Source organism: Nycticebus coucang, chromosome X (genome assembly GCF_027406575.1).
Source record: "Nycticebus coucang isolate mNycCou1 chromosome X, mNycCou1.pri, whole genome shotgun sequence".
NCBI classification, from domain to species: Eukaryota; Metazoa; Chordata; class Mammalia; order Primates; family Lorisidae; genus Nycticebus; species Nycticebus coucang.
The window spans coordinates 144,276,242-144,294,395 of NC_069804.1; the positions used below are offsets into that span (position 1 = coordinate 144,276,242).

Consider the following 18,154-nt stretch of genomic DNA (forward strand, 5'->3'; position numbering starts at 1 on the left):
ACTTACTTTACAACACTGATTATAAAAGGGATCAAAGACCGAAAGTAAATCCGTCCTGCCTCACAACCAGACTACGCTGCTCAGCTGCCCAGGGGACACTGTGTTATCGCCAGGGTTCTTCTTGTGGCTCCCTTTCCTCTTGTAGTATTTCAAGGAATGCATGAGGTCCCAGCCTGATTACCCAACCCTGTGACTTCACTCCCTAGGGAAAGAAACTGCTGGGAAGAGACAAGTTCCTGAGATCTTTAAAAGCAAAAGATCTCCTTTCACTTTTGCAATTAAGCTCAGGGTTCAGGAGTCCATTTACTATTTAAAAAAATTGAGCCTTGTAGTGACTGTACCCTAGAAGTGAAGGTCAGGGGGTAAAGGCACTTGGGCTTCTGGATAAAACCTCATGGTTTTCCAATTAGGATAGCAAGCTGGGAATTTGGCCATTGAAATTGTAATTCCTGGGCGGCGCCTGTGGCTCAGTGAGTAGGGCGCCGGCCCCATATGCCGAGGGTGGCGGGTTCAAACCCAGCCCCGGCCAAAACTGCAACAAAAAAATAGCCGGGCGTTGTGGCGGGCGCCTGTAGTCCCAGCTGCTTGGGAGGCTGAGGCAAGAGAATCGCGTAGGCCCAAGAGTTAGAGGTTGCTGTGAGCCGTGTGACGCCACGGCTCTCTACCGGAGGGCGGTACAGTGAGACTCTGTCTCTACAAAAAAAAAAAAAAAAGAAATTGTAATTCCTGTTCAGCTCCATACTTCTCTATCTTGGGTTATAACACACCCCATCACTGGTTAGTGCCTCATTTGGTCCACCAGGAAACTTAGAAATTATCTTTTCCTGTTTGAATTACAATTATCATTTCTCAAAACTACTTAGGGGCTATTTTTTTTTTTTTTTTGCTGTTTTTGGTCAGAGCCGGGTTTGAACCTGCCACCCTCCATATATGAGGCCAGTGTCCTACTCCTTGAGCCATAGGTGCTGCCCAAGGCTATGGTTCTTTCTGGAGTTTCTAGAGCTAGACAGATTGATTTAAGTTAAGCCTCCTTCAGCTGATTAAACAAGCAAGACAACCAGGTACCAGCAATTTCTCAAAAACTACATAAGCAGGATCATAGCTCATTATTTTGAATTGTCACATGCCAGATGCTGTGCTGCGCACTTTACATGGATGAACCTTCCAGATCCTCATAACAGCCCTAAGTGGTAGGTCTTATTATTTACTCCATTTCACAGCTGGTGAAATTGGGGCTTAGAGAAGTAAAGTAATGTGCTCCAAGCTATCTGACTTGACAGAAGGTTTTAAAGAGAACCCCAAGGTGATCCTGTCCAGCTATTTATTCTTGGTCATGAAATATATTACAATATAAAAGCTAGCTAATTTCTATACCAAGCAACAAAATCCATTTGACAAATGTTAAATAGAAATTATAATAACCAAAACACTCTTTGGTTATATTATTATATTATTATAATCACAGAGTCCATTTTTAGAGTATGGGTTATTTTCTATTTTCAGCCAATTTAAAAATTATTGTCACAGAAAAATGACTTGACCCTAAAGTTCTAGAGTTAAATTTAACTTTATTCAAGTTTCTTTGGCTTTTCCAGGACAGACCTTCCTTGTAAATGAAGGCTCTTTTTTTTTTCTTTTGGTTAGACAGGGTCTCATTTTGTTAACCTGGGTTGAGTGCCGTGGCATCATAGCTCACAGCATCACAGCAACCTTAAACTCTTGGACTGAACAGATCCTCTTGCCTCAGCCTCCTGAGTAGCTAGGACTACAGGCGCCTGACACAGTGCTGGCTATTTTCAAAGACGGGGGTCTCACTCCTCCTCAGGCTGGTCTTGAACTCATGAGCTCAAGCAATTAACCCTCCTCAACCTCCCAGAGTGCTAGGATTACAGGCATGAGCCACTGTGCCCAGCCTAAATGAAGGCTCTTAGCAAGGAATGCTGAGCCCCACTCTAAGGTTACATAAAAGCCTGAGGCTGGGGTTATTAGACCATTGGGTAAGACCCAAATTGACTAACACAACCACAGGAGCAGGTAAGGTTGGGCCAGGGTTGGCTTTCAGAAAAATGTGGAGACCTGGGCTTTGGGATATTTTATCTGATTGCACCTTATATGGAGAGACAGCTCACACACCTCGTGTTCTGTTCCTCCTCCTGCACATGCTCTGTGGTTCCACTTGCTATTCCCTAAGCATGCTGTTCACTTTCATATTTCCAAGCTCAGTTGTACTATGACTTTTCCCAGCATTCCTTCCCTGCCTCTCAGCCAGGGTATAGTCCTTCAAGACCCAGCTCAGATCACACCTCCTCGGTAAGCCTTTCCAGACTCCACCAGCCAGTACACACTGCTCTCTCTCATTTAGACTTCTAAAGTAGTCTACTTCTGTCAGTTTCACAAGGGGAGGGATTTTTGTCTGTTTCATCCATGGTTGTATCCCTGGTGCCTAGAACAGTGCCTGACACATAGTAGATGTTCAAGAAATATGTGTTCAATAACTGAATTATATTCTTTATTTCATGGTATGGTAACCAAGTGTTTAATTGTGTGTCTCCATCAGGGGCTATGCCTTGTTCTTCACATTCCTAACACCAAGCATAGAACCTGACACATAGTGGCTGTGTGGTAAATGTTCATTGGAGGGAGAAATGAGAGAATGAATGAATGATGTACTGTAGGATTTGTCCCTTGGGTTATTGATTGGCATGAATGAATTTTGTCTGGACCCAGCCCCTTGATAACTGGCAACAATTCTGCTTCTGCAGTAACAAATGGTACAGGGCCTTTCTAACTTGCAGTTATTGTTTGCCCAGTCCCTGGGCTTGGAGGGAAGATGTGGATATAGCAGGGGTTTGGAAATCACTCAGTTTCTGTGTGGCTGCTGTGTTATCCATGCTAGAGAACTAAAAATCCAGGGCCTTAGGACACCCCCCACCCACCCCAAATCTGTGTGAAAAACAGGTCTGACTCCACGTCAAGTGCTTCTACCCTTCTGTGTTCCCAGGATGTAGGCCTGTGCTGCCCATTTGGTCTTGAGCCCCTAACACAGAGCCCTCCACATAGTAGGCACTTAGTGGTGTCTGGTTGTGATGGTGATAGTAATGAACACTGTCTGCCACACAAGATGACTCAGGCCACTCCAAGGGAAGAGGAACAATAATATCGCTGGGGCACCTGAGGACGCTGCCATTATTGCAGTACCAACTGCACAGCCATGTGACTGATTAGGGCTGATTAGGCTAGACATGCTCCCGGGCCTGGGCCAAATGTTCCCAGCTCTAAGACAATCCCAGCCACTGAAAGCCAATGCCAATGAAAACACTACGGTAAATATGACTCTCTTTGACCTGCTCAGAAAGCAAGTGAGGTTTGTTTCCTGGCCCTGTGACTGGGGAGCACCTAAAGGGTACACCAGGAGACTAGGTCTCTTACTATTCAGTAATACCACCCATTTTCATTTCTTGAGCTTTGATGGATTCCCTCATTTGATCCTTTCAGCGGCCTTCTGAGGGAAGTGCTATGGTTACCATTTTCCAGATGAGGAAACTGAGGCACTTACTAAGCCACATAGAGCACCTGCAGCTGAAAACCCTGAAAGCAGAGGACCCTCACTTAGAAAGGGTCAGGAAGCGGCATGGACGGTGTGGTGCCTGGAAAATGACCAGGGAGACCCAGAGGAAGGGGCGTGGCTCAGGCTGGGAACCCTCCGCCTATTGGGTACAGAGGTTGACAGCATAGCTCCGCCCCTTTTCAGCTGTGAAACTATGAGCAAGCTGCTAGGCTCTTGGGGCCTCGTCTTATTCAGCCATGAAATGGAGTCAACAACAGCAGCTGCCTGTCACTGTAGTGTAGAGTAAATGAGTTAGTATTTAACAGGCGCTTGGGACCAGGCACAGTGGCTCACACCTGTAATTCTAGCACTCTGGGAGGCCGAGGCAGGTGGATTGCCTGAGCTCATGGGTTCCAGAACAGCCTGAGCAAGAGCGATAGCTCCATCTCTAAAAATAGCTGGGCGTTGTAGCAGGCGCCTGTAATCCCAGCTACTCAAGTGGCTGAGGCAAGAGAATCACTTGAGCCCAAGTGTTTGAGGTTGCTGTGAGCTATGACGCTACGGCACTCTACTCAGGGCGACAAAGTGAGACTCTGTTTCAAAAGAAAAAGAAAGAAAGAAAGAAAGAGGCGCTTGGCACATCGTTTTGCACAGAATATGCGCTCGAGTGTTTGTAAATAACCGCGGAGTGTCTCGGTCTCTCGCAGAGGCCTGCCTCTTCCCTTTAGATGCCGGGTTATTTGCCCACGGGGAACTTTGTCGGGGACGCTCTCAGTATGTTGGCTGAAGTAGTCTGCTGGGAATGTGGCGAGTAGCAGAAGGAAATGCTCCCTCCTGACAAGCGGGGAATTGAGGACAACTAGGAGAGACTAGAGCTGGGCGCGCCTTTAGAGGAAAACGCGGCTGTTATCGTCCCAAATGCTAATGAAAACCGCTTAAGTTCAATGCTGGAGGAAAGATACAGACGTAAAAGCCGCAGCGCAGCCACAGCCGCCAAAGTCGAACCCCTGGCGCTGCAGTCCGCCGCGCGCTGCCGGTTTCTGGCCGCCTTCCCACAGCTGCCTGCAGAGGGCGCGCTGTTCCTCGCCTTGGCCTGACAGCGCCGCGCTCCTCGCAGGCTGCTTCCCACCTCCCCACCTCCTCTGAGAAGTTTCTCCTGACCGCTCCAGCCGCGCTCTCCTTCTCCTGGACCCGCAAAGCATCATCAGCACGGCATTATCCATTCATTCGTTCGTTCATTTACTTATTTATTTATGAGATAGCGTCTTGCTCTGTTACCTGGATCCACAAAGCATCATCAGCACCGCGTTACTTATTTGTTCATTCAGTCATCTGTTTCTTCGTTTGTTTATAGACAGGGTCTTGCTCTCTTGCCTGGACCCACAGAACATCATCAGTGCTGCTCACTTGCTTGCTTTGTTTCCTTTCTGAAACAGGGTCGTGCTCTGTTGCCCAGGCTAGAGAGTGGTGGCATCATCACAGCTCACAGCAACCTCAAACTCCTGGGCTCAAGTGATCCTCTTGACTCAGCCTCCCAAATAGCTGGGACTACATAGGCACCTGCCATTATGCACAGATAATTCTTCTTCTCCTTCTCCTCCTCTTCTTCCCCCTCCTTCCTTTTTTTTTTTTTTCATTATGTTGCCCAGGCTGGTCTTGAGCTCTTGGCTTTAGGTGGTCCTCCTGCCTCAGCCTTTCAAAGTTCTGGGATTGTAAGTGTGAGCCACTGCACCTGGTCCAGCACTGCATAATTTAGAACTTGGCTATGTGCTGCCTGGTTGCTAAGTGTGTCAGATTAGTATTGGACAGGTCACTGCCCCTCAACAATAGCACACCTTGTGTTTCTCCTCCTATCACACATGGCCCCTGGCACACTGGTAGACACATAGTGAGTACCCAGCAAATAGGTGATGTGTTACAACTAGCTGTCACTGTCGTGACTTCTAAAGGAGACTCTCAGGGTGTCTAAGGTCAATGAGCCTAGGGGTGGGGAAAGGGACATGTAGGAGAATGCCTGCCTGGGCTCAGTTGCCACTTTGAGCCTTCACCGACCAGATGGAGCTGGTACAGCCCACCTCATAAGGCAATACCTTCGTGCAAAGGAAGCACATCTGCAGGGGAGTTTATGGGTATGGAAACATTTGCTGAGCCCCAGCGTTGGTGAAGACTCCTATACTGGGCACCAGGGACGCAGCTAGGTATAAACAGGGCCCTTGCTTTCATGGGAGGCAGCATGGAAAAATGGGAACAGTAAGACATTTAGAGTCAGATAATCCCCCATACGCACCAGCTTGGGCACACCATGTCACTTCTCTGAGTCTCAGTTTCCTCTGTGTCTGAGGGAGTCTGGAGTAGGGTAGAGTAGATGTGGTCAGAGAATGCAACAGCCAGGTTTATAGTTTTCACTTTCTTAAGAACAATATACAGGGTGTCCATAAAGTTCGTGTGGAATTTCAACTAGTCAACTATTTATCTGTGAAGTAATTTACATTTCTAGCAGTACACATTTATTTTTGTTTCATTTTGTTTTGATACACATTTGTAAATATTTATGGGGCACATGTGATATTTTGATACATGCATATAATATATAATGACCAAATGAGGGTTTTTAGGATATCCATCACCTTAAACATTTATCATTTCTCTGTGCTGGGAACATTTCAAATCTTCTAGCTATTTTGAAATATATATTATCCATAGTCTTTTTGATAATAGCTATTCCAACTTGGATATTAAGTTGAAATATAAAATGAAAGTGGTAGTATTTTTTTATAATCAAATGATAAAATAGTTACAAAAGCTCTTTGTTAACTTAGAAAGGCTCCACAAAGGTTTGCAATGTTTTCTACTGTTAAAACACATAGTAGGTACTCAATGTCTCTTGAGAATGAAAATGTTTCCTGGGTGATAAGAGGACCAGTCAAATTGAGATGACATGATTTGGCTTGAGGCCATAACACAGTGGCTATAGTGCCAGCCACATATACCAATGGTGGCGAGTTCAAACCTGGCCTAGGCCAGGTGAACAACAATGACAACTGCAACAAAAAATAGCTGGGCGTTGTGGTGGGCACCTGTAGTCCCAGTTACTTGGGAGGCTGAGGCAAGAGAATCGCTTAAGTCCAAGAGTTGGAGGTTGCTGTGAGCTGTGACGCCATGGCACTCTACCAGGGTGACATAGTGAGACTCTGTCTCAAAAAAAAAAAAAAGATGATAGGATTCATATGTACATAGATGTTTGAGTTAAGGATGCAAGAATATCAGACATGTGCCAAATAAGTTGTTAGAGCCTGAGCTGTCCAGACAATAGTGTTAAATGAATTCAGAGAAGGGAGCATGACTGTGTGTGGGTGGTCAGTGAAGGCTCCACCATGGAGGTGAGATTTGAGATGGGCCATGATGATTGGATTGAACTTCATTTTTTGTTTTTCTTTTTGTTTGTTTGTTTGTTTGTTTTTTTGAGACAGAGTCTCACTGTGTCGCCCTCTGTAGAGTGCTGAGACATCACCACTCACAGCAACCTCAAACTCTTGGGCTTAAGCGATTCTCTTCCCTCAGCATCCCACGTAGCTGAGACTACAAGCACCCACCACAATGCCCAGCTATTTTTTTGGCGTAGGTGTCATTGTTGCTTGGCAGGCCCAGGCCGGGTTTAAACCTGCCAGCCCTGGTGTATGTGGCCAGTGCCCTAGACATTCAGTTACAGGCGCCAAGCCATGGACTGAACTTTGGTAGAGAGACATAGGGAAGACAGTGCAGACAGAGGGGTGGTGTGAATAAAGGTGCAGAGGCAGGCAGGTAGGAAAGGTTGCAGTGACAAGTCCTGGAGGGCAGGGACCTCTGCTTCTGCTCTATCTTCAGCACTTAGCAACCATCCTTGGCACACAGCAGGCCCCCAGTAAGTGTTTGTGGAAGGAAGGAAGGGAGGAGGGAGGGAATGAATTTGGCCAAGTTAAAACCAAAACTTTCCATAAATCCTGAGAGTCAAGACAAGCGGACGCACAGAAACTAGACAGACATAGATACTTGAAGCAAGAATATTGTCTCTCCCACGAGATTGGAAGATCCAAGGGAGGACCAAAGCCGTGCCCAGCTCATTCTTCCCTGTATCCTTAGCAGCAAGAACAGGAACAAGCACATTGGAAAAGCTCTGTAAAGATTGAAGAAGCGACTGCATGAATGTGGCAGTTCGTGGAAAAGGCAGGGACTGTGGGATTGAGTGAGACTCTGAAATTGAGTCCTGGCGATGCCATTTATTGCCTGGGTGACTTTGGGCAAGTGGCTTCACATCCCTGAGACTCACTTTCCCTTCTGAAAAATAATACCCACTCACAGAGTTGTGTCCTGAAGATCTAATAACACAATATGTATAATATGCCTGCTGCAACTCTCCAGGACAGTTGGTAGCCATTGTGATCACAGTGCCTTTGGCTGGAGTAGATTTTTGAGGAGTGCTTTGTGTATAGTAGGACGTCAGCTGGTATTTGTTGACTGAAAGGAAGGTTGGGACCTTGAACCTCCCCCCACCCCAGAAAGCAGTAAGCATCATACACCAAGTTGGGTGTTAGATGATTAAGACCTTGTGGTGTGAGGGGAGGAGACACAGGTGTGGAGGTTGTTGCCACAGGGAGAGGACTAAGGACAGGCAAATGTGATGGAAATAGGAAGGGGGGGGGAGGCATGGCAGGGGAATCAGAAGCAATAGGCCTTGCACTTTTTGAAAGGAGACTGCTGATAGATGACCGCAGATTAGAAAAGCGGGAGAAGGGCGGCGCCTGTGGCTCAAGGAGTAGGGCGCTGGTCCCATATGCCGGCGGTGGCGGGTTCAAACCCAGCCCCGGCCAAAAACCACAAAAAAAAAAAAAAAAAGAAAAGAAAAAAGCGGGAGAAGTGTGAGCTCAGAAAGACGCAGAGACCTGCTATGTGTGATTTGCTGTCAAAAAGCATGGGGCTGAGCCTGTCTGCAGGCCCGTCACCGAGTACACGAAGCCTGAAAACTTCCAAGGTGTTCTTCTGTGCCTGGTCGGTGAAGGTAGAATGGTCAATTCCCAGGATTTTCAGGCAATCCTATTTTTCTAGGAATGTTACAGTCTGTACCTCCACTTGTCTTCCCTCAAACTGTCAGGGCAGCACAGTCCACAAGGGGGCAGACGATACCCGGCAGAATCCGATATCCATAGCAATGCCGGCAGTCTCCTCTCGTAGATGCTCCAGCTATCGGAATGAGCGCAAAGGGGATATTGGCATCATTCGTTAGCGGGAACTGCAAAGTCAGAGGCGTGTGTGCGAGTTGTGATGTGGCCACGAGGGGAGCTCTGGCAAGCCGCGGAGCCCTTGCTCAGCTACACGGATATCAGTTACTGCCCGAACTTTGCGCCTCCTCCTGCTCCTGGCTGTTTTGCCAGGGAGGAGCAGAGTGTGATGCCCAATGGGTCTCATGGTGCTAGCAAAGCTCCTGCAAACTGAGATAACTCGGGCAAGTGCCCACTGCAAGCAGAACCCAGGATTGGGTCTGGGGAAGTGGAAATCCAGAAGAAATCAGAGTCTCCTTTACTGAGGGGAATCTGCTTGGAAGAGAAAAGGCAAAAACAAAAACAAAAGAGCTCAGGAGTAGAGCTCAGCAGTCGGATTGGTTGAGCCCAGGAGTTTAAGACCAGCCTGAGCAAAGTGAGACCCTGTTTCTGCTAAAAATAGAAAAAGTATCCGGGCATTGTGGTGGGCACCTGTAGTCCCAGCTACTTGGGAGGCTGAGGCAGGAGGACTGCTCAAGCCCAAGAGTTTGAGGTTTCTGTGAGCTGTGATGATGCAACAGCACTCTATCCAAGGCTACAGAGTGAGACTCTGTCTCAAAAAAAAAAAAAGAATCTCCTTCTGGTTTACCGTCCCAGGGAAGGGGATGTGGAGTGAGGGGAGCAGGCCTGGGAATGAACATTTGCAGCTGATAGCAAATTATTTTGTGGGGGGACTTCCGGGTCCCATTTGGGAATCTTCTTGGAATTCTAGACATATGTTCAGGGCCCAGAACAAAGAAACTTCCAGACTCCCTTATTCCATACTCTTCTTTCCTCCCCCAGGGCCTGCACCTAGAGAGGGGGCATTGGGACTTCCCTGCCCTAGCTTGCTGTCATGGATTTCATGCTGTCATGCCTTCCTCTTCTCAGATGCTGAGGGTAGAGACCGGGGTATTCACTGTCACCTGAGACTTTTTTTTTTTTTTTTTGAGACAGTCTCACTCTGTAACCCAGGGTAGAGTGCCATGTGGTCATAGCTCACAACAGCCTCAAACTGTTGGGCTTGAGTAATCCTCTTGTCTCAGCCTCCCAAGTAGCTGAGACTACAAGCATGTGCCACAATACCTGGCTAGTTTTTCTATTTTTAGTAGAGTCAGGGTCTCACTCTTGCTCCGGCTGGTCTCGAACTCTTGAGCTCAAGCAATCCACCAGCCTCAGCCTCCCGGAGTACTAGGATTATAGGCATGGTGAGACACCATGCCCAGCCAAGTTTAGACACCTGAGACTTTCTTTCCCTCCCATCACTTCCCAGGCTTCTTAATGCCTGGCCCAGCTGGGGTCACTGGCACTCAGCCCCATCACAGCAGCCTCTGTTCTTGCCCAGGCAGACTATTGTGGCTGGCCCTGCAGACATCCCCTCTTGCTCCCTGCCTGGAATGCCTTGCACCCTGTGCTTACCTCCTGCCCTTTCACCTTCAACCACTCAGGGTAAAACCCACCCCCTATTCACCTGCCACTTGTGTCTTACAAGTTTTTTCTACGTTCAATGTGGTCAATGACACCACAGTGCTTTTCTTGTTACTACAAATAATAACAAAGATTCCAGCTACCATTTATTGAGTGTCATCTGAGTACCAGGCACCACCTCATTCATGCGTTATCTCATTGATACCCCACGACCACTCTGTGAAGGGTGCTGTTTCTTACCCTCCTCATGTTACATATGAGGAAATTGAGGCTCAGGATGTTAAGCAGCTTGCCCTATGACACAGAGATAAGAAGTGGTGGACCTGAGATCTGAACCCAGGTGTCTCTGATCCCACAGCCACTCTGAACCACTGTGGTTGGTTTGTTTTGTTTTGTTTTTTGAGACAGAGTCTCACTTTGTCACCCTCGGTAGAGTGCTATGGCATCATAGCTCGCAGCAACCTCCAACTCCTGGGCTCAAGCGATCCTCTTGCCTCAGCCTCCCGTGTAGCTGGGACTACAGGCAACCGCCACAATGCTTGGCTATTTTTTGAGATGCGATCTCACTCTGGCTCAGGCTCATCTCAAACCCATGAGCTAAGGTAATCCACCCACCTCAACCTGCCAGAATGCTGGGATTGCAGGCGTGAACCACCAGGCAGGCCTTGGAAGGAAATTCTTAACATTTTTGATCCCAGGGCCTGGGCTATGGTTTTCATTTCCATGCTGATTTTATAAGCTTAACGTCTCCTGTTAGTAGATCTTTTTAGGGCTCTGACTCAGAGCCAGTACAGCTGGGCTCATTTCCTGTCTGCCCCAATGCTATGCTCCCATATAACCCCTGCTCACACATCCCCGCACGCAGAGGGAAGCCTTGGCCTGAATAGCCCCAAACAAACAACAATAGACAAGCCTATTATGTTTAGCTGTAAGATATCATAAGTGAGTTTTGGCAGCACATCTCCCTTCCTAAATAGGGTTGGATTAGGCTAATATTAAAATTTACTTTATGGGAAGCAGTATAACAAAGTGGTTAAGAGCCTTTATAGCCCAGCAGTATGAGCTTGTAGCCACACAGTCGGGTTTGCAATCCAGTCACCACCACTTTCTGTTTATCTCTCTGAGTTTCATTGGCAAAACGCAGACAGCCAGAATGCTTTCCTCACTGGGTGTTTGTGGGGACTGCATGAAGACTGATGCGTGTAATGCGCTCAGCCTTATGCCTGGCCCCTGGAAGCATTCGGGAAAGGGCCTGACAATCATAGTTATCATTACATGATTATTTCCCCAGCAGACTCACTGGGCTTTGGAGAAAGGAGCCTAAAGGTAGCCTGGCAGGAGGGGCATGCCAGGGAAAGTCAGGGTAGGATTAAGAACTGTCAGGATATAACCTGGAAAAAGCAATTCACACTAGCATATTGAGTTATCTGCTTGTTATCCCGAAAACCACCAGAACTCCATTTCTCCACCCATGTTCTCAGGGTTGTGCTAGTTCCTCGGCAGGTTTAGGCCAGAGGGAGCAGGTAGTGTCGGTCTGAGACCAGCTAAATGCAGGAAACACTTCTCTGTGCTGGGGGCAGGTGCACCTGGGCACTGGTGTGTGTTTGCAAAGTGAAAGGTTGTTAGTGACACTGTCATCTTTGTCCATGAGGGCAGGAAGAGGGGGAGGAAGCCAAAGCCTATGGAAGGACAAAATCCCTTCTGTCTTAGGCAGGTCTCACCTGCCTCTGCTCTTGTGACATGTTTGAAAAATGACTAGAAAACCCACCTTTTTTAATTGAAAAAAAAAAAAAAAAGCAAAGCTCAGACATGGTAGACTTGTTGTAAATAACTGACATGGCTAAACCCTGAAGCCAGGAAGACAAATTGGCAAATTCGGTCTTCATGTCTCAGTTTCCTCCATTGCTATCAACAACCTTCGCGTGTCTATTTATTTATTTATTGTTTTTTTTGGAGAAGAGTCTCACTCTGCCACCCTGGGTAGAGTGCCATGCATCACAGCTCACAGCTCACAGCAACCTCAAACTCTGGGGTTCAAGGGATCCTCTTATTTCAGCCTCCCAAGTAACTGGGACTACAGGTGCCCACCACACCCGAGTAGTTTTTCTATTTTTAGTAGAGATGGGGTCTCACTCTTGCTCAGGCTGGTCTCAAACCTTTTTTTTTTCTTGAGACAGAGTCTCACTATGTCACCCTCGGTAGAGTGCTGTGGTGTCACAGCTCACAGCAACCTCAAACTCTTGGGCTTAAGCGATTCTCTTGCCTCAACCTCCCAAGTAGCTGGGACTACAGGCACCCACCACAATGCCTGGTTATTTTTTGGTATAGTTGTCATTGTTGTTTGGCAGGCCCGGGCTAGGTTCGAACCTGCCAGCTACGGTGTATGTGGCTGGCGCCCTAGCTGCTGAGCTACAGGTGCCGAGCCTGGTCTCAAACTTCTGAACTCAAGCAGTCTACCGGCCTGGGCCTCCAGGAGTGCTAGGATTATAGGCGTAAGCCTCTGCATCTGGCCAACCTTAGTACTTTAGACGTGACTTCAAGCGCTCTTATGCCGCTCTTTACTTCTTCGCTTACATATTTACATATGTAAAGTGACCCTCTGATCTCATTTGTCTTTTTTTTTTTTTTTTGCAGTTTTTGGCCTGGGCTGGGTTTGAACCCGCCACTTCCAGCATATGGGGCCAGCGCCCTACCCCTTTGAGCCACAGCCGCCACCCTCATTTATCTTTTGAATAGGTAATATGTATATGTAGAATTTGGTATGCCTCTTACACCAAATTCACAAAGTATAAAGGGATTACAGTGACAAGTTAGTCTCCCTCCCACCTCTGTTCCCTAACCACCCACGAGGACTCTTATTACCACATTCTGGAGTTCCCTTCCAGAGACAACGTAGGCATATGCAAGAATATGTTATTTTAGCACAAATGGTAGCATTATTACTCATATTTGTATTCCCAGTGTCTAGCAGAGTGCCAAAAAAAGTGTGCTGCTTTTTTTTTTTTTTTTGAGACAGTGTTTCACTTTGTCACCCTCGGTAGAGTGCAGTGGCATCACAGCTCACAGCAACCGCAAACTCTTGGGCTCAAGCGATCCTCTTTCCTCAGCCTCCCTGGTAGCTGGGACTACAGGCGCCCGCCACAACAGCCAGCTAGCTACCTTTTAGAGACGGCGTCTCGCTCTTGCTCCGGCTGGTCTCAAGCTCCTCAGCTCAGGCAATCCACCCACCTTGGCCTCCCACAGTGCTAGGATTGCAGGAGTGAGCCACTGGGCCTGGCCTGAAAGTGTGTTTTCAAAAAAAGGTTTTTGTCAGTTGAATGTGTGTTGCTCCAGTCTGTTGCCCTCTTCCCTGCCATGGGTGCCTGAAGTCTCTAGTTGAAATTTCCACAAGCTTGTCAAAATTGTACCTGGTGGGGCTTGCACCTCTGGCTGTATTTTCTCAGGAATGAGCCTTACAAAGAGGCCACAGTGCCTTGCTTAATATCAACACATCATTATCTTTCATAATAGAACTGTAAAGAGCACTCTGATACAGAAATTTCCTTCTGTGTTCTGTTCAGCGTGAAGCAAAAGCTTAGCGCTCTCTCTCCTTTGTTAGGCCATTGTTCCCTGAGTCTAGGGTTAAAGCCATTGTGATGCCATTCTCATCTTTGCAGTTCTAAGCATACTCATCTCAGAATTCTGGCTCAGGAAATAAAATGCAGGAGTTTCCAGAAGCAGCTAGAGGGTGGCGCGTTCTCAGGGTCCCTTCCAGGGCCCTTCCCTGGCGGCCATGTGGTCAAACTTCACGCAGTCATTTTGGCCTCCATCGTGGACAGCTATGAGAGACGAGAGACGAAATGAGGAAGCTGCCCGTGTTATCGGAACCCTGCTGGGAACCGTTGACAAGCACTCAGTGGAGTCACCAATTGCTTTCTCTCCCTCCATCTGGCTCTCTCCCCCTTTTGCTCCTTCTTCCTCCCTCCTTCCCTCCCTGATGATACTAGGGGACAGGTTGGACTCTTACATTTGATCCATATGAAAGGGCCCAAGGAAGAAAGGAAAGGGAGGAGTAAGAGGGCCCTCCCTGTCCTGTTCTGTCATCTGAAGGCTTGGGCTTTCAGGGCAGGGCAGAGGGGTAAAGAGAATTTCAGCCAGTCTACATAGGCTGGAATCCTGACTCTGCCCTTTATCAGCTGTGGGGCCTTAGACAAGTTATTTATTTATTTATTTATTTTTGTAGAGACAGAGTCTCACTTTATGGCCCTCGGTAGAGTGCCGTGGCCTCACACAGCTCACAGCAACCTCCAACTCCTGGGCTTAAGCGATTCTCTTGCCTCAGCCTCCCGAGTAGCTGGGACTAGGTGCCCGCCACAACGCCCGGCTATTTTTTGGTTGCAGTTTGGCCGGGGCTGGGTTTGAACCCGCCACCCTCGGTATATGGGGCCGGCGCCCTACTGACTGAGCCACAGGTGCTGCCCTAGACAAGTTATTTAACCTCTCTGTGCTTCCATTCCTTCTGCCATACATAAATTGGGGATGATGACTGCACCTACTTTAAAGGAGAATTTAATGAGTTAACAGATGGTAAAACACTTAGAATAGTGCCCAACGTAAAAGAAGGAGACTTCACATCTTTTATGTTTACCTGGATGGAGCTGGAACATATTCTTCTTAGTAAAGTATCTCAAGAATGGGGGAAAAGTATTCAAAGTACTCAATACTACTGTGAAATCAATATATAATCACCTACACACTCATATGAATGGCAAAACATAACTATAGTCCAGAAAGTAGAAGGGAAGAGGAGAGAAAGGGGAAGGGAGAGGGGATATGGGAAGAGGGAGAGTACTCGGGGGGGGGGACCTCACCTAATGTGCATGATGCAATGGTACATTTCAGAACTATTAAGAAATGAATATGGGCGGTGCCTGTGGCTCAAGGAGTAGGGCGCCGGTCCCATATGCCGGAGGTGGTGGGTTCAAACCTAGCCCCAGCCAAAAACCAAAAAAAAAGTTTATAAAAAAAAAAAGAAATGAATATAATTGTGATGGATGTGTTACTTAGTTCAATGTAAGCATTTCACATTGTATATTGAAGCAGTACCCTGAACCCCATAAATGCATCAATGTACAAAGTTATGATTTAATAAAAAACAATTTAAAAAACCAAATATATATATTTAAAAAAAAGAATAGTGCCTGACAGATGGTAAGTGCAATACCATCTGTCAGGCACTATTATAAATAAATAAAAAGCACAACATGTAAGTGCTTTTTATTTATTTAACTTTTTTGAGACAGAGTCTCATTTTGTCCCCCTTGGTAGAGTGCTATGGCATCATAGCTCACAGCAACCTCAAACTCTTGGGCTCAAGAGATCCTCTTGCCTCAGCGTCCCAAGTGACTAGGACTATGGGTGCCTGCCACAATGCCCAGCTATTTGTTGTTGTTGTTGTTGCAGTTTGGCCGGGGCCAGGTTTGAACCCGCCACCTTGGTATATGGGGCCGGCGCCCTACCCCCTGAGCCACAGGTGCCACCCAACGTCCAGCTATTATTTAGAGACAAGGTCTCACTCTTGCTCAGGCTGCTCTCAAACTCCTGAGCTTAGGTGATCCACCCACCTTGGTCTCCCACAGATAAGTGCTTTTTAAATAAAAATAAATTTCACCAGGCTAGGTGGCTGATGCCTATAATCCTAGCCCTCTGGGGGACCAAGGCAGGTGGATTTCTTGAGCTCAAGAGTTTGAAACTAGCCTGAGCAAGAGTGAAACTCTGTCTCTACTAAAAACAGAAAAAAACTAGCCAGCTGTCATGGCAGGTGCCTGTAGTCTCAGCTACTCGGGAGGCTGAGGCAGGAGGATTGCTTGAGCCCAAGAGTTTGAGGTTGCTGTGAGCTATGACACCACGGCACTGTACCCAGAGGGACAGAGTGAGACTCTGTCTCAAAAAATTAAAATAAAAATTTTTTTTTAGTAGCTTCTTTCACAATATGGCCACACTAGCAGTAACAGCAAGTGATCCTTTCGCCAATCCCAGCCCAGCCCTGGCGGTGGCTCCAGCGTTGGCCCCAGCCTCAACCCCGGCCCAGCTCCAACGTCAGCTGCGGCTCCGGTCTCATCTTCAGACCTGGCGGTGGCAGCGGCTACAACTACAGTTCCGGGTCAGACCCCCGGCATCAGCGCAAGCCCCAGCACAGACCCCAGCGCCCTCATTGACTGGTCCGGCCCTTCCAGGGCCCTTCCCTGGCGGCCGTGTGGTCAAACTTCACCCAGTCATTTTGGCCTCCATCGTGGACAGCTATGAGAGACGAGAGACGAAATGAGGGAGCTGCCCGTGTTATCGGAACCCTGCTGGGAACCGTTGACAAGCACTCAGTGGAGTCACCAATTGCTTTTCAGTGCCGCCCAATGAGTCAGAAAATGAAGTGGCTGTTAACGTGGAATTTGCTAAGAACATGTATGAATTGCACAAAAAGGTCTCTCCCAATGAGCTCATCCTGGGCTGGTATGCTACAGGCCATGATATCACAGAACATGCTGTGCAGATCCATGAGTACTGCAGCCGGGAGGCCCCCAACCCCATTCTCCTCACTGTGGACACAAGTCTCCAGAACGGTCGCATGAGAATCAAAGCCTCTGTCAGCACTTTAATGGGTGTCCCTGGGAGGACCATGGGAGTGATGTTCACACCTCTGACAGTGAAATACGCCTATTACGTCACTGAACGCATTGGAGTTGACCTGATCCTGAAGACCTGTTTTAGCTCCAACCGAGTGATTGGACTCTCAGGTGACTTGCACCAAGTAGGAGGGGCATCAGCTCGTATCCAGGATGCCTTAGCACGGTGTTGCCGTAGGCAGAGGATGTACTGTCTGGAAAGGTGTCAGCTGACAATACTGTGGGTCACTTTTTGATGAGCCTGGTTAACCAAGTACCCAAAATTGCTCCTGAAGACTTTGACACCATGCTCAACAGCAACATCAATGATCTGCTAATGGTGACCTATCTGGCCCATCTCACACAGTCACAGACTGCCCTCAATGAGAAACTTGTAAACCTGTGAATGGGCCCCAAGCAGCATTCCTGCCAGTCTGGGTCTCACCCTAGGACTCAGAATGAAGTAAAGGAGAAATAGTTTCTTTGTGGTCTTGAGTCACACTGAGACAGTCAAGTGCTTGTGACTCTAATAAACACAGCCTACCTTTTGTAAATGAAAAAAAAATAAAACAAAATAAATTTCATTGGTTCTTGTGTGAGATCCATTTCCCCTTATTCCCTGGTTGTACATTTCAAGGCTTTCTCTTACTGATCTTGGACCCACTTGGTGCATTTTTTTCCTATTGAGAAAAAGCTGAATGTTGGTATTTTATGGTGTGTTTCTTATACAGGGAGGAAAAACTAAAGCATAACCTACATCTAGGCCAAAATTCCTGTATAAAGGCAGGATTAGGTCAGTTCTTACTATAGCTAAAGTTCTTACTATACTGACTTTTTCTTGTGGCTGCTCTTAGGGACCTACTCTGCTTCTAGGGGCTGAGAAGAGTCCTCAGGAGAGCTTCCCCAGCCAGTACCTTCTGGGAAGAGTTGCTTTGGCTACTGAGCTAATCACAAATCTTATCCTCCCCAAAGATGCATGTGCTGCTATGGCCCTGTGTGGTTGCAGAGCAAGGCAATAACCTGGAATCCAGCTCTTTGTCTCGGCAGTCATCAGCAATCATCAGCCAGATTGGCAGGCGGTGCTCCAGACCACACAGGTGCCCTGTGCTCTTCAAAGGGCTGGATTGTCAGCCTGGCCCCTCGTAGGCCTTCTCTCCAGGCCTCTTCTTTTCTATATCATCCCAACACAAACAGCTTACCTTCAAATGACATCATGCCAGAAACACTTCTAACATCAGCTCATCTAGCCCAGGTGTCTAGCTCTGTCA

The 18,154-nt window shown here is 47.5% G+C and overlaps 1 pseudogene; it reads left to right on the plus strand.

Moving 5' to 3' along the window:
* Positions 1–16,219: 16,219 nt before the first annotated feature.
* LOC128577225 (eukaryotic translation initiation factor 3 subunit F-like) lies at positions 16,220–17,441 on the plus strand (annotated as a pseudogene).
* Positions 17,442–18,154: the final 713 nt, after the last annotated feature.